Consider the following 6,525-nt stretch of genomic DNA (forward strand, 5'->3'; position numbering starts at 1 on the left):
AACAGCCTCCAGAGTTGGGGGGCACAGCTAAGAACACACCCCTGTGATGGTTAGGCATGCGGGTATTCTTTAAGCCACACGTGTTACATGGGCTCTACATGCCAAAAGTGAACATTAAAAATATAAAGCCTGGGGCGCCTGGGTGGCTCAGTCAGTTAAGTGTCTGACTTCAGCTCAGGTCACAATCTCACAGTTCGTGGGTTCAAGCCCTGCGTTGGGCTCTGTGCTTGACAGCTCAGAGCCTGGAGCCTGCTTCAGATTCCGTGTCTCCCTCTTTCTGCCCCTCCCCCACTCACACTCTGTCAAAAATAAATATTGAATGTATATATATGTGTGTGTGTGTGTGTGTGTATCACACACACATATATGTATAGCCTGAAATTTTAAAAAAAAAAAAAAAAAAGGCTTTGAGTACTGCCCAGGATTCCAACAGATATGTCTTCTGACCAAGAAAGACACAGAACCTCTAAAGATGGTGCGATTTAATGCCATTCTGCCAAAACTGCGGCTTACCCTGAGTAATTTAACTTTTGAAACGCTGGGTCCAAAGTAACAACATCTAGAAGGAACTGGCACGCAGCATTTCGTGATGCCTCCATTTTCTTAAATCATATTTTCGCGTTGCCCCTGTGAGGGACCAGGACGCGATGCTGGCCTCAAGTACATCAGGCTCTGCAGCTGGTTGGCAGAGCGAGGTGGTCCTTGGAAGCCCTCCCCCTCCCATCCCCAGAGCAGATGCGTCCTGCCCTGTACGTTTGCAATGTTGGTACCGCCTGAATGGTAATTTCAGAAGGGGGACCTATGCATGGTGGGGAGAGGTGGTCCCTTTTGGTTCTAGAGTTCTTACCTCTTCTAGAAATAGATTCTGAATCTTGTAAACCAAACATATTCTAGTTATCCCTAAACTGGGTCAGCTTATCGAGGCAACACATACACACACAGGAGAACTTCACGTTCAGTAAAGGCAAAAGGCAAAATTCCCAAATGTATGTTCAGAATCCTGGCTGGCAGGCAGACAAATGAGGTTTGGCAGGAACTGGGGTTGTTGACAGCTTGGTTCTCACTTGTCCCCTCCGTCAACAAGGCTTCTACCACAGGATGGCTCCATGTTGTGCAGCATCTGCTCAGGAACTATGGCCCAGTGCAAAACACAAGAAAGGATGGAATCTCTCAGACCCCTTGGACCTCCATGTCTCCCTTGTGCCCGTGTATGTATAAAGCGTAGGTGATTGTGAATTCTGAAACCCATCACCTTAGAGTGATGCTGGAATTTTTCTTTAATTTCTCAAAAGCAATTCAAAGATGCTCCGAAATCCTTGTCATGCTTCTGTGGGGTAGCTTTGAGTACTCTTGGTAAGATATTTTGAGACATTGTGATTTTTCTGTCATTGTTACTTTTAAAGAAATTAAAATTACTAGACAAGATTCAGTGGAGGGGAGGGAAGGGAGAGAAAGTGTGAAGGATATACTTCCTGCTCTCTGGCAGCAGAGAGCAGAGCCTCTCAAACTTGAACGTGCATGTGAGTATCTAGGGGTCTTGTGGTACAGTAGCCCCCGGGAGGGTAGGAAGGTGCACTGACATCCTGCATTTCCAGCAGGCTTCCAGATGCGGCCATGCTGCTGGTCCAGAGATCCCACTGTAAGTAGAGGGTGTGGACTGCATCCTGGGCATTTGTGGAAATGAGCAGCTCCAAAAACCTAAAGTTAACAGAGACCAGCACAAGTGACAAGACGAGCAGAGACCAAAGACTGCTTGATGCTTAAGGCCCAGTCTGCACACTGACAGCCTAGCTTTACGATCTGGGTACATTGCCCACTCTCCATGTCTCTGTGTTTTTATCTGAAAAATGGGAATAACCATAGTAGTTAATGGGGTCATTATGGGAATTTACGTGGACGAACATAAAGCAAGCACAACAATAAATCTTCACTAAAAAATGGTGGTGGGTTATTATCAGCATTGAGACAAAGATTCTTTCTTTGCTGAACTCCAACAAGATGTTGAGATTTGTATTTCCCACACATCACTCTCCTCACCTTCTGATTCCTTGTTTGTAGTAAGTCATAAACAGAATGTACCTCCAGCACTTTAAACACAAATTCATGGGGCACCTGGGTGGCTCAGTCGCTTGAGTGTCCAAGTTCGGCTCAGGTCATGATCTCGCCGTCTGTGAGTTCAAGCCCTGTGCTGGGCTCTGTGCTGATGGTTTAGAGCCTGGAGCCTGCTTTGGATTCTGTGTCTCTCCCTCTCTCTGTTCCTCCCCCACTGGCTCGCTCTCTCTCTCTCTCTCTCTCTCTGTCTCTCTCAAAAATAAAGATTAAAAAAATTTTTTTAATTAAAAAATAAAAATACAAATTCATGCTAACGGGGTAAGCAAGATTTTAGGGGAACACTGACCCATTCTCTTGAGGAAAATAAAATTGTGACTTGATATTTTCAAGAAAATTGCATCAAAACCTCCGTGTGGCTTTCTCAGAAAGATCTATGCTTGTTAAACTCCTTCCCTCACAGAGCAGGGCAAACTCCTCTGATTCTGCTCCCCAAAACACGTTGGGAGGTCCAATCCCGCTCACACACATAAAAGGAATTTACTGTCTGAGACGGCAGTTGAGACCAATGTGGGAATGCCTGAGCTCTGTGAAGGAACAGAATAACCTTTGAACTGATTCTAGGTCACTTAGTGTCCTGAAATTTCTGTCTCAGGGTGTATTTTTAAACAACTAAAACCGAAGCATACCCCAGGGAGGAGAGCTGCTTGGATTGTGGCATGCTATTTTTTAAAAATTTACAAGAGAGAGTGGGGGAGGGGCGGGGAGAGAGAAAGAGAATCCTAAGCAGGCTCTGTGTTGTCAGCACAGAGCCCGATGTGGGGCTTGATCTCAGAAACTGTGAGATCATGACCTGAGCCAAAATCAAGAGTCAGAAGCTCAACCTACTGAGCCACCCAGGCACCCCGGATTGTGGCACGCTCTTAACCAGTGTAGTAAATGTTACCAAACCCGGGGTCCCCCCCACTCCCTCACCAGCCCCAGAGGAACAAACTGAAGGTGCCACTGCTCAGTGGCATAACAGGCTTTGGGTACAAATGATTTTAGTGTCTCATTGAATAAAGCCCTGCCCCACGTTACCTCAGAAACCTAGAAACTCCAAACAGTCTGCCAGTGATGTGAACTTGAGAGTCCTTGAGCCTGCTACACAAACATGTGAGATCCTGAGAATGCCCAGGCATGAAGGACCATGAAACCCATTTTTAACAAGAAGCCTTTGGAAGCGACAGGCTGGTCCTGCTAGGACCATGAGCCAGTACCTAGCTGGCACTTCCTTTTCACCTTCACCTTCAATAGCTCTAGCCTCTTATGATACCATGGGGAATGGGGTTATTTCCAAATCTGCTCTTGGGCTTCCTTCTCTCCTAATCCTAAAGAAAAGGTGACCATGGAAGACTAATCTAGTTTAAGGTTTGCCTTCACCTGAGGATGTGTGTGTGTGTGTGTGTGTGTGTGTGTGTGTGTGTGTGTGTGTGTGTGAATTCTTATTTAAATTTCTCAGTTCAACACCAATGGGAGCTGAATCAGTAATTACCAGAGAGTGTATCCAACTCCCCTGGGATTAGGCCCAGGAAAATCCGCTTTTAAAAGATCTGAAGACCATGTGATTATGCACCCTGCCAAGCATCCAGTCACTCTTGGAAGAAAGGGGGAAAAAGAGGTCACATCTAAACTAATTTTCTCCATGCTACACATAACTCAGGAGCACATAATCCATTACTTTTGGAAGGACACAAAGCACCCAAGCTTGGATTAGCTAATCAGTGGGAAGGGCTGTTATTACTACAGATCCAAAGAGTCTGCCCACAAGTGGGTAGACACCTCTGCCAGCACCTGTTCTGTTGCATGTCCTGGTTTCCAGAAGCCTGAACCCAAGCCGCCCTACCTGCATTTGAGCCAGTCTGGGTTAGCACCCCAAAGCAGAAAGTCATAGAGACCAACATTTTCCACACTCTCCACAGGGCTCTGCTCTATGAAGTTAACTAATCCTTCTTCACCAAAAGGGTTTGAAAGGCATGGTGGTAGCTTCTATGTCACTTCCAACTGGAAAACTCCCTTGATATGCACAAGAGAATTTATTTTCACCTTTTCTAAAACATGGAACGTATTCTCTTCCTCTTCTGCCTTACTACAAGCTGCTCCTCTACTCTTTGAGATCCTGATCCCCAAGATACGGCCGTAGGTAGAGCCCACAATGGCTCCTAGCAATGCTCCACAAAGGAATCTCTTAAAAATGGACAGTCACAAACCAGAAGATTCCTAACTCAAGCAACCTTACATACTAACAAAGCTAAGGTTATCAAAGGCAACGTGGCCATCATGTTCTTCGATATTTTAGAGACTTAACAACTGGCTTAAAATCTGCTTGGTTCCATTTTTAGGAGGCAAACAAAACTGGAGACAGGCAACACTTACATTTCTTTTTAAGAAGAAATGATAAAATTACTTTTTCTCCTTTGCTTGACCCTAACATAAGATATTCTGTTCATTGAGTTTCACCTCAAATCTCTTTTGGTATTCTGTTGTATGCCCTCTCTTCATTCCACCTTTATTTCTATCATCTGGTTAATTATGATTTGACTATTATATTTTATTTACTTATATTCAGTTTTATTGAGATACGATTGAACATATAACACTTTACAAGTTTGGGTATACAACATGTTGATTTGATATATGTTGTAAAATACCACCAAAGCATTAACTAATGACTCCATCATGTTACATAATTACTTCTTTTGCATAGTTTGAACATTTAAGATCTACCCTCTCAGCAACTTTTCGGTATACTATACAGTATTATTAACTAAAATTACCATGCTGTTCATTTGATCCCCAGAATCTATTCATCTTGTAACTGGAAGTTTGTACCCTTTGACCAACATCTCCCCATTTCCTCCCCCACAGTCCATGGTAACCACCATTCTACTCTCTGTTTCTATGAGTTTGGCTTTTTAGATTAAACATATAACTGATACCATATAGCATTTGTCTTCATCTGACTTATTTCACTTAGCATAATGCTATCAAGGTCCTTGCATGTTGTTGAAATAGCAGGATTTCCTTCTTTTTCATAGCTGAATAATCCATTGTATATATGTATATACACATCTTTATCCACTGACAGACACGTTTCCATATCTTGACTATTATGAATAATGCTGGAATGAACATGGGAATGCAGATATCTCTTCAAGATCCTGTTTTAATTTCCTTTGGATATATACTCTGAAATGGGATTGCCTCTGCCCATTTTTTAATCAGATTGTTTGGTATTTTTGTTATTAAGTTGTACGATTTCCTTTCTTTGGATATTAACCCCTTTACAGACATATGATTTTCAAATATTTTCTCCCATTCTGTAAGTTGCCTTTTTATTTTGTTGATGGTTTCCTTTGCTGTGCAGAAGCTTTTTAGTTGGATGTAATCACATGTACTAATTTTTGTTTTTGCTGCTAGATTTTTGATGTTATATCCAAAAAATAATTGCCAATGCCAATGTCAAGGAATTTCTTTCCTATTTTTTTTCTAGAGGTCTTACAGTTTCAAGTCTTATGTTTGAGTGTTTAAGTCATATAGAGTTAAATTTTTATGAGTAGTGTGAGATAGGGGTCCAATTTCATTTTTCTGCATGTGGTGATCCAGTTTTCCCAACAACGTTTATTAAAGACACTAGAGTATTCTTGGCTCATTGTAAAATAGTAGCAGACTGTATATGCAAAGGTTTACTTCTGGTCTCTTGACTAGGTTCCATTGGTCTATGTATCTGTCTTTTATGCCAGTACCATACTATGTTAATTACTGTAGCTTTTTAGTATAGTTTAAAACAGGAAGTGTGATGCATCCCAATTTACTCTTCTTTATCAAGATTGCTTTGGCTATTTTGGGTCTTTTGTGGTTCAGTACAAACTTCAGGATTTTTTTTTCTATTTCTGGGGAAAATGCCATTGGAAATTTGAAAGGGATTGCATTGAATCTATAGATGGCTTTGGGTAGAATGGACATTTTAACAGTATTAACTCCTGACCCATTAACATGGAATATCTTTCCATTTCTTTAGGTTTCCTTCAGTTATTTTATCACAGTTTCATAGTTTTCTTTTACCTCCTTGTTTAAATGTATTCCTAAATACTGTTTTTGATGTCATTATGAATAAGATTGTTTTATGTCTTTTTCAGGTATTTCATTGTTAGTGTATAGAAGCAACTGATTTATGTTTGTCGATTTTATATCCTATAACTTATTAATGCTAACTTTTTGTTGATGAGATCATCAGAATTTTCTACATGTAAGATCGTATCATTTGCAAACAAAAACAATCTTACTTCCTTTCGATTTAGATGCCTTTTATTCCTTTTTCCTGCCTGATTGCTCTGGCCATTGCTATATTGATTGAGTAGGATAGGTGAGAATGAACACGCTTGACCTGTTCCTGATCTCAGAAGAAAAGCTTTCAATCTCTAAACCTTTCAACAT

The sequence above is a fragment of the Panthera leo genome, chromosome B1 (assembly GCF_018350215.1).
Source record: "Panthera leo isolate Ple1 chromosome B1, P.leo_Ple1_pat1.1, whole genome shotgun sequence".
Lineage (NCBI taxonomy): Eukaryota > Metazoa > Chordata > Mammalia > Carnivora > Felidae > Panthera > Panthera leo.